This window comes from Lissotriton helveticus, chromosome 1_1 (genome assembly GCF_964261635.1).
Source record: "Lissotriton helveticus chromosome 1_1, aLisHel1.1, whole genome shotgun sequence".
In the NCBI taxonomy this organism is placed as follows: Eukaryota; Metazoa; Chordata; class Amphibia; order Caudata; family Salamandridae; genus Lissotriton; species Lissotriton helveticus.
The window spans coordinates 1,464,079,499-1,464,096,177 of NC_136057.1; positions in this window are offsets into that span (position 1 = coordinate 1,464,079,499).

Consider the following 16,679-nt stretch of genomic DNA (forward strand, 5'->3'; position numbering starts at 1 on the left):
ACAGGTACATGAAGTCATACCTGACAATTCAGAAGGTCTAGCCCACCGTCTCCATCCTGGTGATTTTGTGTTAACAAAGAATTTCCAAAGCTCCAAGAACTTGGAACCCTGCTGGGAGAGCCCCGAACAAGCTCTGCTTGCAACTCGGACCGCTGTCCGCGTCACCAACAGGAAGAACTGGATCCATGCCTCCCATTGCAAGAGGATACCAGCAACTGTCCTCCAACCAGAAGGTAGAGGCGATTCTAGGACGATATTGCAAACAAAGAAGAACATCGCTACTACGCAATATGAAGTTCTGTTCCCAGATCAGACTACACCTGCGGTAACACGGTACAATTTGTGACCAAGAAGAAAAGGAGCAGATAGAGACACCAGAGAACCTGCTCCCAATTAATGGAATGGTTCAGCTGTAGCACGGTGAGATCTACGAATCAGCTGAACTAGGTTCAGTGCAGGTTGTGATACGTGCTCAGTGATACCTGGGTCTTTCTCCTACCTGTGGTTGTGCTAGTACCATCAAGGAAAATGAATAAATTAGTATCCAAATGTAGAACGAAGGACAAGACTATGTGCATGGTGGTCCTGATTATTCTGTTAGTAATATTGGCAGCAGCACTATGGATAGTGAAGGAGGTAGCCCCAGCTCGAAACTCACTGTCTACTACAACCACTCCTGCCCCGTGGAACATTATTACTTTACACTTTCTTATCGTGAGAGGAAGCATCGATTGGCATACAAAAAAACAACACGTTCATACGGATGTTACATTATACTCATAATGCTACAAATATTACTAACTGCTGGGTATGTGGGATGTTGCTGGCCCACCAGAGTAAGGTGGGAATGCCCCTCATTCCCCTACCATTTTCCCATAATGGCTCCTGTCGAGCCTGGATTGAACTGTGGGCCTCTGAGGTTAACAATGTTTCCACAGCTGATGTAGGGGGACTTAATGCACAATTGAATAAAGCGTGTTACCCCGATGATGACGGCAACCCGCAAGCTAAGGAGACCCTATGCGAAATGGAGGAATATGGTTAAGAAAATTCCACCACAGGGTACGTCTTTCCCAACACCCGTACAGCCAAGGGGAATGGGCCTCCTGTTATCACTGTGGCAATAGCGCAAGCCCGCCTTTGTGTAAGCAGTGTAGGCAGTGCCCCTGTGGGGAAAAGTGATTGCATTACAGTATTAAACATAACTGGAGCAAACAATAGCAGTTTTTTAGCATCCCATAATTCTTATTTCGTTTGTGGAAATAAAGGCTATTTTCATTTGCAAAGCGGATAGTCTGGAACATGTTATGTGACCTTCCTGCTTCCCCGCCGTGTTTGTGGCCCCTGCATCTTATCACAAAGACCAACAATTGTTTAATGATTCTTCCATAATTCGATCAAAAAGAACTATAGAAGTTGATGAGGTGGATCAAACTGACACTTCATTACAGCAGTATATTGACTTCAATTTGGGATTCTTTTTCTTTATCGGTCCGGTAGTAAACAGCAGGAAGATAAGATGCCTGACTCGAGTGGTGGAGGCAGTGATCAATCAAACAACGGCAGCCCTTGGAAACAACAAAGAGGAGCTCCAAGTTACTAGAGTTATGGCTTTACAAAACCAGACGGTTTTAGATGTGATATTGGCCGATCGGAGAGGGGCATGCCGCTTCATAGGAAGTAGATGTTGTGTTTATGTCCCTGATAATGCCCCTTCAGTGTATGATGCTATTTCCAAACTTCATAAAATAGCTGCAGAAATACACCAGGAAAAAGGAACAATGACTTAGTCAGAATGGTTTGGGGGCATGCTTTCCACTTGGGGTTGGAAAATATTGATAGTGATAGTGATAATAGGAGCCACCTTTCTTACTTGCTTTTGTCGTATTCAGTGAGCCCCTATGATATGTACAATTTGCATGTCTGCCTGCATCAATGTCAAGCTTCCCCCAGTTGATGTTCATGCATTAAATAAGCAAATGATGGTACAACAGGAAGTTAACGACCTCATGATGATTGGTATCCAGGACTAATATATGTGCTTTGAAAAGAAAAAATGGATTAGCATAGGCTAAAAGGAGGGTTGGTCGAAAAGGACTTTGCTATGTGTTGTATTGGCCTATGCGGCATCCATTTCTGTCCTTTCCTTCGCCTCTATCTTGTCCTGGGCACTTCACCTTAGAACTTCACTCCAGTGTCGATTCTCCTTACTGGCTCGGACCCGTGGACAAGGGGTGACCCTGCACCTGTCTGTCTCACAGAGGGCATACTTCCACACTGCCTTCATAGGCTCGCCCCAGTATTTTCTCGGGACGCAGAGCGAGGGACTGGCACTCTGGTTCGTTAAGGGTACTTCGAGCACCGTTGTATTTCTGACTCCTAACAGGGATTCTGACTGAATACGGATTCTGAATCTGTAAGAGCCATGTGGTAGGCATCCCTTCCAAAAATTGAATGGGTATCTTATGCATTCATGTTTTCCAACGTAAATCCGATCACAGAACATTGAGATTTTACCAACACCTCAGAGAAGATGACAATTCATTCACAAAGGGGGAAGGAATTCCCCTGGGATCGCTTCCCCGTTGGTAATGTAAATAAAAGTTGGTTGAGGAGTAGGCAGTGGTCAAGAGGACCACTGCCAACTCTTAAACATACACAAAAGTCAACATTTTGTTTTAAATGCAGTTCAGTTTCCTTAAGGGAAACGGGTTGCATTTAAACAAACAAAATGCCTTTATTAAAAGCAAACAAAGACCTGGTGGGGTGCTGATCCCAGCAGACCACCATTCTTGTGATTTCTGCCAATCATAGTGTCTGCCAATGTGCAACCTACCTCATCATTATTCATGAAGTAGGTCTGATTCTGACTCACTATGATATGCATTTTTAAGAATAGACCTATTAGTACATAGGTCCGTTTTTAAACATATTTACTGGTCACAAAAATACTGGTCGCAATTGGGGATAATATTTTATGGCCAGGTTTTGGTACATCTGGCCCCATTTGTCTTACATATTATATTTATTAGATAATTACACACACATGCATTTCTATTAAAATGTTGTGACTTGAACCCATTATTGTTTCTCTGAGGGAAAAATCAACATTCATTATAAGTCTTATAAATGTAATTCAGTGTTGTGCTGAATAAGAGGACTAGTTATCAAAAACCCAGTGAAAAAGCTGAGGAATGCTCCATGTGAATATATCAAGAAAGTGTTTAACCAATTATGAATATATAATAAAAAAGAATAGAGCATAGGTAAGTTTAATAACTAGGAATCCTCAAAAGAAGTTGCTTCAGATTTACAATCATTTCATCCTAAACTATGTGAAAAACATTAGTAAAGCTGTATTATTTCCAACCAACAGTTCATTAAATGGCTTATGCAATGGGAAAATAGATCCAGAACACTCTCAGGAAAATGTGGGTAAAATCTAGCTTTTTATAATACTTAACAAAGGTTAAGGGGTCATCTTAATTGAAACGCTATTTAATTGCCAAAACAACGTGGCAATAAGGCTTCACAAAACAGATTAATGTTGCTAGGTAAGTGGAATATCCGGACATCAACAATAGACCATTATGTAGGCACTTACATATTCATAGCTTGTTCATGCTTTTCGAGTAGTTTAGTAGCCTTTTATATTGCTCCTTCATTGGTCCTTAACCTCTTATAAATCAACCATATTTTTTATGTTTTTTTCATATTTTACCTCGACAGTTAAAACCACTTTGCGTAATTTATTGTAATAATTTCCCTTAATGCTAATGCTCCTGCTTATCCTGAAAAGGAGCATTTTTTCAACTATCAGCATCGCTTACTGGCCTTAGGTATCCCAAACTGTACTGGTATGGCTGACTTAAGCCCAACATGTGTCTAACCAAAGGAAAATGGACCATCTTCATTTGGCTGCATTCCTTTCTCTGCTGCTTATTTGGCAGTGCACCTTCTCAGATGCTTCTGGGGTCGATACACCACGTAACCCTGCAATGTTGTGTAAGAAGCTGGCCTGGTATATGATGTCCACTAATGTAAGTGGGCACCCTGCACCAGTCCAGACAACCCTTATGGTGATTTAAGAGGTCTTAGACAACCTTAGAAAGCTCTCTAAGTGGTAGCTGTGGAGAACAGCCTTTAGGTTTAGTCCAGAAGGAGTGTAAAGCAGCTTGTTTCACCAGAATGCAATTGTATAGTATAGATTAAGTGAAAGTGAACCACACAAGGTATTTATTAAAATGTGTATTTATTATATAACAATCTCTAACACATAGAAATATCTCCTAGCCAGAGATATGTACAATGCACACAATACTTTAGCAAAGAAACACAGTAAATAGCATGCAATACACAGTGAGCCCCAGAGAGGGACCAAACCATATACTAAGAAAGTGGTATAAGAACCATGACTCGGGTCAAGACAATGTCGAGAGGACGTAGAAGGGCTGGGGACCCAAAGAACCACCCAAGGTGAGTAGATCGGGAGAACGTGTGCAGTGTGGGAACACAACTGCGTGCTCCGTACAACTCTACGGGTAAGTCGCGGTTGGATTTTTAAAGATTAAGGACACTCTCTAGTGGAGCCTGAAGAAACCCCATGGAGAGGTACCCCACCCATGGATACCCCAGTACCCACGTTACCTACACCAGGGAAGCCAGGTGTATACGTGTGAAGTGGTGTCACAAACTGCCGTCAAACCCAATTCAGGAAAGTTCCGCTGCTGGAAGAGGAGAAAGTGTCCAGTGGAATCCGAAGGTAGATTCAAGATGAGAGGTACCTGCACGCAGAGGGTACAGAGCCTATGTCACTCAGGAATGACCAGGAGACTTGGAAGACGAATGCCCTCTGATGTTGGATGTTGCAGGATGGGTGACAATGACCTTGACTCTGCAGCTGTGAGGACCAGACAACACTGAGGAAGACCAGGAGCCGTGCACGAGCTGTCCCACAGGGGATGTTGCATGCTATGGGGTCGGTGTCCGGAGCACCAACAAGCCTGGGCAAATGCAACCAATGCAGGAATTGAAGAAGGAGCAACGTCGGGACCAGCAAGGTCTAGGGGACTCACCACAAGCAGGGGAGTCAGGGCAGGCCCGAGCAATCAGGGAAGCCCAAAAGAAACAACGGTGACCCTCAAATGTACCCACAGGCCGGAGGCACTGGAGTCGCAAGAGGACCTCAAGCAGCTCACCAAAAGATTCAGGACACTATACAGTGTGGCTGAAGATAGTGGTCACTGGAGGTGATAGAGGTTGGAGCTGCTTGGAGCCCGAAGATCTTCTTGGAAGGAAGCCAACAAGTCTTTACAACTACACGTTGACGCGGTGCACATGGGTCTGGTTATTGCAACCCCAACAAGGGATTCAGGCCTCAAACATGATGAGAGGGCAGGGCTAGCATCAGGAGCTGTTGGAAACTACCACCTGTGTTGCAGAACCTTATGGAGTCAGGAGGAACTCAGGATCAGCAGACCAGTCGACTTAGTTGCTGTGCCTGCGAATGCAGGAGAGTGACTCGTTCACTCCAAGGGAGATTTCTTCAGGTGTCTTTGAGGCCCACAGGTCTTGAGAGGTTCCTGTATAGTGCACAGGCACAGACGATGCAGCAGCTTGGAAGAGGGATGAAGTCAAGCCCAAACGTAGTCCAGCGAAGTCCAGAGTGCCCGATGGTGGAAGAAGAAGTGGTGTCTGATCTGAATCTTATTCCACAACGAATCTAGGAACCTACACCCAGGTAAGCCCTTAGGTACCCTAGGGAAAGGGTTCGGATGATTCAGGGGACCCTCCCAGGGGGGAGTCTGGACAGGGGGGAGGTTACTCCCATGTCCTCTTTGTCCAGTTTCGTCCTAGAACAGGAGCCAACAGCTCCCAGAACTGGTTTGAGCTGGACTATGCACGGGAACACCAAATGTGCCCCTCATGCAGACTTAGTGGCGCTGGCAAGCACATCCACGTAGCCCTAATACACTAAATCCTGCCTGGGAGGTGGTTACACCTCCCTATGACAGGATGCCTATGGTTCTGCCTTCCCCTGCTCGAGCTTGGCTCAGCAGTAGGAGGGCAGAATTGTGGCTCTGGTCGGCAGCAACCATTTTTGTGCGGTCCAGGTCTAGAAGGTTGGCACTGGGAACACTGAGAGCATAACGGTGGGCTCTTCCAGTACTAAAATCATACCTCCCACACTGTTTACAGTGTGGGGGGTATGATTCCAACAGGTCTGATACTAAACATGATAGGATTCGTTACACCAGTTTTCAAGATGGATTAATTATGTGGTGCCCCTCTATATGGCTGCTTCACTGACAACCCAGGGGAATTACTCTGTAGGCTGTAGGGTGCCCTGCTCATGCAGGAGCACCCTCTCACTTAGAACCAAGCACCCTGCCTTCAGGATTGCAAAGGCCCGCTATAAGGGTGACTTATAGGTTTTAAGTGCAGTGACCCAAGATATAGGAAACTATATCTTTAGTAAGTAGTGCTAGCACCAACTTACATAGGCAGCAATGACAGGCCTATAGTTCCATTTTGCATGGTCTCCCATGGGTGGCATAATGCATGCTTCAGCCCATGGGGGACCTCTTGGGGAACCTATGCCCTGGGTACCTTAGTACCATATACAAGCGACTTATAAGGGTACCCCAGTATCCAATCTGGGATGTAACCTACCAAACCAAGGTAAGGGGGAAAGCAGATATACTGGGGTCCTGATTAGCAGGATCCCAGCCAGACTAGTCAGTTACAGCTTAGCACCAGGCAAAAAGTGGGGGTAACCATAAAAGCAAATCCTACTTTCCTACATGCTGCATCCTAAGCAGGCAGAGAAAATTACCCTGCATGCTCACCCATCTCTTTGCCATACAAATTTAAGCCACTCAGACTATGGCCCATTTCCACAGCAGCCTCTAGCTGGAAGAATCAGCAACAGAGTCAGACAAGCAACTGCAGCTAAAGAAATGATGTCACATGCCTGCCATAATCTATCAGATCCGTTTTATGGCCTAAGGCCAAAGGTATGATTTAACATGCATGCAGGATAATCATTTTGAGCAGTGGAAAAGCCATTTCTGGTGGTCTTGTGAAAACAGAAGTACCATCCTGCCTCTTCTTTCTGTAAGGATTACTGAAACGTAAGATAGGAAAACTGCAGAAGCTTATGGCAGGGGAAGGCACTTGCAGAGTTTACCTTTACACATTTCCTATTGTGTGAAGGCTCTTGTGTATCTCTCTCATTAAAAGATCATATTCTCTTTATATTGAATTCATGTCGTGGATAGTGTTGTTCCTTGTCGTAAGCCTCCTTAGGGTCTTGCCCCTGTACGAGTTTCTTCAAAACTTCAGCCAATTTATCATGTGATTCATGTTCTGTAAAATGCTGCTATCCTCTGACAAACTGTGCACCACAAAGCGCAACTAAACCCCCCATATCCTCTGACAACCTTACACTTATTTACAAGACTCATGAAAGGAGAAATTACTTTATTTTCGCTCCCATGATGATCGGGTTAAGATCTTGGTGTGTAATATTTATCCTAGGCTCTCGTTTTCTATTTACCAGACATTTTTATTTCCAGTATTGTTTATGTCTACCATAAACTATATATGCCTAAATTCTTGGAAACTAATTGCTGGCATTGTGAATCCAAAATAGATACTTTAAAAGGTACACATTTTAAATAAAGTCGATGCCAGGAACATTGAAGGTGGTTAGGAAAAGAAGTTGGATTGATCTTTCCAATTAATGAGTGAGTTTTCTAGAAAATGATGCTTTAGTTTATTTCATTGGAATTTAGTAAAACTATGTAAGTATTCCAAACAGCAAATAGTCATTGAAACCTAACATATTACAAAATGTATTAAAAGGTAAAACCATACCTAGGTCCAGCACCAATAATGAACTAGTTATGAAGACATGGTCAATTTGCCAGATAATAATTAATCATCATATAAAATCTATTTTAAACAAATACGTAATTTCTAGATGTCCATCGGAACTAATTCAGTATCACTAATTGTGGGGGTACTAAATAGTTTCATTGAATCTTTGGTGGGTTTTAATATGGATTAACAGCCAAAGATGAAATGTTTCTGTTATTTTACTCCCCCTCCCAAAACAATCATCCTGAAATTTAGACCCCAATTATATACTTACCTGCAATCATTGGATACCTCCACCCTTGAATTATATGCATTTTGATATGTGGATATCTGTTTATTTATTGGAATAACTACATGGATTATTTATTGACTAATCAATGTCTAAATAGCCTCACTTGTGAGGTTCCTGGGAAGTAAGTGGTTATTGAGTAGTGTCTTGTGTACGGCTTGCCATTTACCACTGGTGTCTCAGACTGACCACTACTACTGCAAACAAATTAGCCAGGTTGCTTCCTTTACCTACTCGACTCAGCAGAGGCAGTTGTGACCTACAATTGTAAAACGAGGGGAGTAGAAAGTCAGACACAGCACGATAGAGTAAATAACACTCAGTAAGCTCAAGGTTCCGCAAGTGCTATGCCTTCAAGGAAGACTAGAGGCCAGATGTAGGTAATCCCAATTTACCTATTCTTAAATACCGAATTTTACCGATTCGGTATTTAGGAATAGGTAAAGGGGATGTAGGATTCGGTATTTACCGATTCGGTACTTGCCATTCATGAATGGCAATTACCGAATCGGTAAATACAGATTCGGTAAAATGGGGGAAACATCCAAGGGTGCCAGGGTGTCACTTTGACACCCTGATGCACCCCTGAATCGTGCACTTCATATCTATTTTGTATACATAATGTATATATATGTGTTGTAGAATTGTTTTGTATATATGTGTAAATTGTGTAGAATGTACAGTGTTTTTCTCACACATGAAAGATAAAAATAATGGAATAAAAAAATATTAAAGGGTAAGAATAAAGGATACCCAACAAACTCAAGATTAATATTGGTTTGTTACTTACAATTTAGAGAAAAGAAAGAAATGTGGAGTTGGTAATCTTTATATATTTGAGAATTGGATGGTCCAACCAACTTCACGTCCCAGGACCTAACTCCTTATCGTAACAATGTGTGCAAATGTGGCACACATACATGCCCTAAGGGCATGTATTTCTGCCACTTGGCACAGTTGAAAATGCACAGATTTGCATTTTTAAAGGTATTCCTTATTTACCACCAACTTATATGTGGTAAATAACGAATCCTAAAATGGGAAAAGCACTCATTTGAGTGCTCCCTACATTGCAAATTCGGTAATTTACCGATTCGGTATTTTGAGGAATCGGTAATTTACCGATTCCTTAAAATACTGAATCGGTAAATTACTGAATTTGCAATTTAGGCCACCAACATCCCAAATGCCCAATACCGGTCGGTAACGGACGAAATTCTGTAATTTCGTCCATTACCGACCGGTATTGGGCCACCTACATCTGGCCCTAGGACTTCTATTTACAGTAAACATGGCAACCCTCCCGATTCAGGTGGGAGACTACCGATTTCAAGGCTAGTCTCCCGCTTCCCGATTCCTGCTTTCAAAAACCCGATTCCTCTGAGTGCTTCATGGGACTGGTCTAGTGAGACTCGTAGTATTCACTGGCAGTAACCTCCTCCTACAGGCCAGTGCACAACATGTTTGCCATGCAATATAGTGCTTTCTCCGAGCTCCTGACAGGTAAGGGGAAAAAAACATGTATCTGCAATTCTGATATCCGATCCTGCAGGAGCACACTTTCAAGTCCCATAAATGACAATAGACCTGATACAGGCCTCGATAGAAGTCAGTAGGAGAAAAACAATCTCTCAGTTATTTTTCTAAAATCTCACACTTACCTCTTCTAAAGTGTTGGCATGTAGGTTACAGGTAAGTTAAAAGAATAGTTGAAAGTATGATGCACAGAGGTACTACAATCTTTTGTGGCTGAAATACGATCCCAAATATTTAAAAAATATTACACCATAAAAGCAAGATTTCTATGACATGTGGCCTTATAGGCAATGCATTTTATAGGCAAAAACATTGGGGATTCTTTGTTGCTTTTGGTAATCCTCAGGTTATCTATTTTCTGTTTAGGTACAGCCAGCTGATGCAGCATAGACATAGAGGAACAGTGTATCAAATTAGGAAGAATGCCAGACATTTGCCCAATTTCACTGTAATACTAGGTGCAGAGTGAGACACGTATGGCTGCGTTTCACCACAAAACAGTAAAAAAAATGCAAAACATAAAAAAAAAAAAAACATTGACCAAACTGGAGCAGGTTCACACGCAGCCTCCAAAGGAGTTCATAATATTAAAGGAAAGGTCACAAAACTGTTGGTGTCCAGGTTTAAAGAGCTATCAAAAAATAGATATTTAGAAATTCCTTTGTGCCGGTAACAAGCACTAGAAGGGGGGACCAGTTAGAGCTCCAATTGGCGGGGTAGTGGCTTGGCGCCCGAGGCGGATGGAGGCTGCCGTGTGACGCTCCGGGAACCATCCGGGAGAACTGCTCTTAATCATCGTCTTTTTCCTGGAATGAGGCCATTTACAGTCGTCGGAAGCTGTCCAGAATGATTTATGAGGACTAATCCTTCCCTTGGCAGTGATAAAACCAACGCAGTGAGTTTCTTCGCGACTCCGTTTTTGTAACGCCATTTTGTATCGCTCGCGCGATGCGGTTTTTGCTTTAAGCTTCCCCTCTTGTATTTTATACAGGGCACACTCGTTTTCCTTTGCTCCCAGGATGCTACAAAAAGATTTCATAGCCCACGTTTAAGACCTGGAGAGTTTGTTTATACTTAAATTGCCATATTCAATGCTTACATTAACCTCTGAGGAGCGGCCATTTTAGGAGCTTCCTTTCTCCCTCATCAACCTCATGTTTGCTTATGCTGTTCATGGGTCTAATATCCTGGCATTTCTGCATGATATGACTTTCTATGAGTTCTATTTTCGATTTCCTGCAAGTGGGCCTTTCTATCCTTATTGTTGCATGATATCTTTAGAAATTTACCTCGGCATTGATGACGCACATTTTGTAACAGCCATATTCGCCTTATCCAAGCCTTACTTCACACGCATGTTGCGCGTCCATTCTTTTGTTTGTCATCATGCCATGTTTTTCGAGATGATATTTCAAGGCCTCCTGTTGTTCGCTTCAGTTGAATGAATACTGTATTTTTGCCTTTAAGAGCCGCTTGCCAACATTTCTGCTCCATGTTTCTCTCATGAAATTATTCTTATACCGTGCTCTTCATCGCTTTAATGTCTGTCAGGAGTATGTGTGAATAGTTCTATGGGCAGATTGAAGACATCACACCCTCCACCCTCTAAACCACGGCACATTTATATAAAAAATTCAAAGATTTTTTCTGAATTTTCTAAACTTGAGGACTCTTTTACTCTATCTGAGCAAGTTTTAGAATCCACAATGGAAACTCCTATTACCTCAGGGAAATCTAATACTAAGCGATTGAAAAAAGATCCTCCTTCGCCTCCTAAACAAACATCGCTTGTTTCCATGGAGTTGTTACTAGAGGAAATTAGAGCTCTCCGCCCTTTTATGGAAGAGACTAACACTAAACTCAAAGTCCTGACGGATAATTGGTCACAACTTGAGACAAGAGTTTCTTCAGTGGAGCAATCAATCACTTCTTTAAAGGAATCTAGTGTCACTGTCTCTCATCTTCACTCTCAAGTTTCGACGCTCCAAAGGCAGGTCGAAGACTTAGAAAATCGCAACAGAAGGAACAACTTACGTATTTACGGATTAGGAGAAGGACTTGAAGGAACTGACTCCCTTGCCTTTTTTAAAACCTTCCTTCCTAAAGTTCAGTTCTTAATATTCAAAGAGCACACCGGCTTGGTCATCTACCATCTTTCGCATCATCTTCACAAAGACCGAGAGGAGTCATCCTGTATTTTCTAGAATATACGGATTTATTGAAAGTACTGGCAACTGTCAAATCTTCTCCGAAAATCACATGGTCAGGTTCCTCTTTGTTTTTTGCCCACGATTATGCTAAAGCCACAGCCAATCGATGTAAGGCCTTTCTAAACATGAGAGCTGAACTTCGTTCGATGGGAGCCAGATATGGCCTTTTCACCCATGTTTATTTAAAGTTACCTACAATAACAGAACGACTACATATGAAGATCCATTGCGCCTTCAAAGCTTCATAAATTCTTGCAAAACGTCTACCATTGATTCCTCTGGTCCTTCCTCTTCATTCACTGGCTGACTTTAATTGCTATATTTTTCTAAAATGTTGCATGGTTTCTTTGGTTTACTGTATTTAGCATTGTATTCTTAAGATATACTGTTCACGGTTTTTATCTCTCTTCATTTGTTACTTATTGTTCCCATCTTTACTCACTGTTCGTTTCAACTGTATTATCCTAACTTTATTTATTTATTTCATATTTACAGGTTCCCTACCACTGTTACATGATGTCTCCTTGGTTTATCCCGGTCAGTCGTCCCCGGATGTGTCGTCCATCCCATGTGGTTTCATCCCCCCTCCTCGTTTTCATGTTCTTCCCTCATGTAGGTGCGTCTTCCTCCAAAGTTTCAACTTTCTTTTTCTTCCTAGCTCATCTTTTCTTTTTCCTCCTAATTCATACCTCCATTTTTTCTTCAGGTGTTGCTGTTCTCTTCTTTATTTTGTGTGTTGTTTTTTATTATACTAACTCATTTCATTTACTTAAACTTGTCATTGATGATGCCATTTACTCTTGTGTCTTTGCTACTCTTTTTCTATTTCTTTTTCTTCAAATTGTCAAAGCCATTACTTTCTTTTTATTCCTATCTTTACTGTTCATTATTCTTCATTCTTCCTGGATTTATTACTATACGTTATCTCTTTTAACAGCTCTTGATATGGCTCTGACTACTTTAACTTCTTATAAATGATGGTATTGTTGAAGTTAATTTCTTGGAATGTTAGAGGTCTCAATTCTCCTATTAAACGGCAGAGAGTGTTAACTCATCTAGCTAAATTTAATGCTGACATAGTATTTTTACAAGAGACTCATCTTACAGATGAAGAGTCACTGAAGTTAAAAAAGAGTTGGATAGGAGATGTATTTTATTCCAGCAGGGATGGTAAACGTAATGGTGTTCTGATGTTATGTCGTAAATCCCTGTCCTTTTTGTTTATTTCACAAGATTCAGATTCAGATGGTTGTTGGCTTAATGTTAATTGATGTTCAAGGATGTCCCAGTCTCTTTTTTCAATGTTTACGCTCCCACAGGTGGTGACGCATCCTTTTGGCGCACGTTGGCCAAACAAATCACTCTCCACATGGAAGATAATTTTATTTTAGCGGGAGATTGCAATCAAATTTTTTACCCTTTTATTGATCGACACTCTAAACTTTCCTCACACGATTACACAACATAAACTTTTGGATGCCTGGAGATTATGTAATCCTACTACAAGGGAATACACTTTTTATTCCCCAGTGCATCATTCCCAATCACGACTTAATTATTTTTTTGTATGACATAATATCTCACAAGCTCTTACCCATGCAGAAATAGGCCCTATCTTAATATCTGATCACGCTCCTGTCACGATTGATGTAGACATTTTACCCAGACTTGATGCCCCCAAAAGATGGCGTTTTAATAATGCCTTGCTTTCAGACCGTTTTCTCTTCTTCCTTTACAAGTTTTTTCAATGAATATTTTTCCCTATATTATTCTGATTCCCTACCGTTCTCAACTATGTGGGATGCTTTCAAAGCTTCCGCTAGAGATTTTATTATATCATAAGTTTCAAAGAAACGTGCTATTGCCCGTAATTATACCTGTTCTTTGTTTCAAGAAATAAAGAGACTGGAGCATTCTTTTTATACTTCTAATTCTAGTGATGTTCTTACCAATCTTATTAATGCCAAATTACAGTTTAATAAGGAGACAACAGACAATGCTTTCTTATATTTGTTGAAATCTAGCGAAAAATTTTATGGCGGCAGAAAATAAAGCAGAGAAACTTTTAGCAAATTATTTAAAAGCAAAACTAAACAAAGTGAGTATTGATGCTATTTTTGATGATGATTCTAATTTGAAGTTTAAGGATTAGGAAATTTTAAGAAGAATTTTCCTTGTTTTATAAGAAACTTTATTCATCTGAAACAAACTCTACAGAACACTCACTCTCAAAGTTCTTTTCACTCATCCATCATCCCTAACAGCCTGTAGGCGATTTTTCACTTTTGGAAAATCCGATAACGCAACCAGAACTTTTAATTGCTCTCCAGCATCTGAAAAAAGATAAAGCTCCTGGACCAGACGGATTTACTGTTGAGTTTTTTCTTCATTTTTCCAATTTATTATTGCCCAAATTACACCTTTTACTTCAGTTTTTTCAATCCTTAGGAAAGTCAAATGGTACTTTTTCCGATGCCCATATATGTGTCATCCCCAAAGATGGAAAGGACCCGAAATACTGTAAGAATTTTAGGCCCATTTCACTTGTTAATATTGACTATAAGATTTTTTCCAAATCATTAGCCCTTCGCTTAGATTCCTAACTTACTAAGATTTTGGGTAAAGAACAGTCTGGCTTTGTAAAAGGCCGTGTTATACAGGATAATACCAGACTTTTCTTTAATATCCTCTCTAAGGCTTCGCATTTAAAACACCCCCTAGCGGCAATTGCACTGGACGCTGAAAAAGCATTTGATAGGGTGGAATGGCGTTATTTATTTTACACCCTTAAATGGTTTGGTTTTGGTCCCAATTTCATCTCCCTAATTTCTCTATTATATTCTGGTCCGCGTGCTGCTGTTTGTGCTAATGGGTTGGTGTCCTCTTTCTTTGACCTTGGTAGAGGCGTATGCCAAGGTTGTCCTTTATCTCCTTTTCTTCCTTTCCAGAATTCGTCAAAACGTACACATACAAGGTTTTCAAACCCCCACAACTAATGTCAAAATTGCAGCATATGCTGATGACATTTTACTCTTTATTTCCAATCCTTCTGATTCGATTCCAGCTTTTTTAAATGAAGTACACTCCTTCTCATTAGTATCAGGATACAAATTAAATAATGACAAATGTGAGATATTGCCCCTAACTAAATACACGTTTAAGACTGATTTTACCTCAACTAATTTTACATGGAAAACATCGTCCATTAAATATCTTGGCTTAAACTTTACACCGACAATAAAAGAAACAGTTATACTATGCTTAAATAATTGCATCCAAAAGCTCACAGATCTTACTAATAAATGGCATCCTTTTTATTTATCCCGTTGGGCTCGCTTGGATACTATTTAGATGATGCTTTCCCCTATAGTTTTATTTACTATTTCTAATATCCCAGTTTCCATATCTACTAAATTTTTTAAATCCATTAATTCAGTGCTTTCTTCCTTTTTATGGAATAAGAAGAGATCACGTATGTCCCTTTCAAAGCTCTCACGTCCTAAAGATGAAGGTGGAGTAAATTTCCCGAATTTTAATGATTACCATAAAGCCTTTCTTTTGCGACAGGCTTCATACTGGTTACTTGACTCTATGGAGGAATGTCCTCTTTGGACGTCAGTGGAACTCTCATTTCTTCCTCCCTTTTCCTTTCAAGAATATCTCTTATTTTCTCGTAAACCGCAAAAACTTTCTACTCCATTAATTAAGTTCACCCCCAAATTATTAAACCCTGTTTTTCCTCTGCTTTCTGATACTTTAGAGTCCTTTATAGATTCCCCCATATGGCATAATAAATCGTTGTTAATACGTAATAAACCTTTTTATTGGAATTCATGGAAACAATGTGGTATATTTTGGGTACATCAGTTGTTCTCAAATGCAGAATCTCTCCCCTTTCATTCGCTTCAACAGTTATATGCTCTACCCAACTCTTTTTCCCCCAAATATCAGCTCCTTCGTAAAGCTGTCCTTGATGTTTATACATCATTATCCAATAACATTATTTCCAATCCCACCACTGATGTACATACAGATCTTTCCGATCTCTTACACACTCGACCCAAGGCTTCCAAATTATACTCCTTTTTACAGAGCACTAGGACGTTACGACAGAAAACGAGTATTGAACTGGCATGGGAAAAAGATTTCAATATAGAATGGTCTCTTAATTTGTGGAATAAATTATGGACCAAAATGCGCAAGTCCTCTAGATCAGCCAGTTTAACGCAAACATTGTTTTTTGTGTATAACAGACTCTTATTTTCTCCACAACTTCTACACAAGAGATTTGCTAACACTCCAGATATATGTTGGACATGCCTTTCTCCAAATGCAGATCTCTTTCACCTTTTATTCTCTTGCTCTCCAGTCAATGATTTTTGATAACAGGTCTGGCGTCAACTTAACTTAATTTTTAACACACATATTTCTTTCTCCACGGCACATATTTTCTTAGGTAGCCTTTCTTCAGTTTGGATTGATATCGCAACCAATTTTAAAATAGTCGATTTATTAATTGCTGTTGCCTTTCAGCAAAGCACTAGGAATTGGAAGAACTTTGCGAACATCTCGTACAAAGCATGGTGGTACGATGTTTGCCATAACCATAGACTGGACACTTTTTCCAATTTACCTTCACCCATTGTTTTTAAAAGACTCAAATTGTGGTTACCAGTTACGTACGACATTCTTTGACACCAGTGGCAAGAATCACTCTTTGCTGCAACCTTCTCAACAAGAAGTACTCAAAACTCCATGATTCT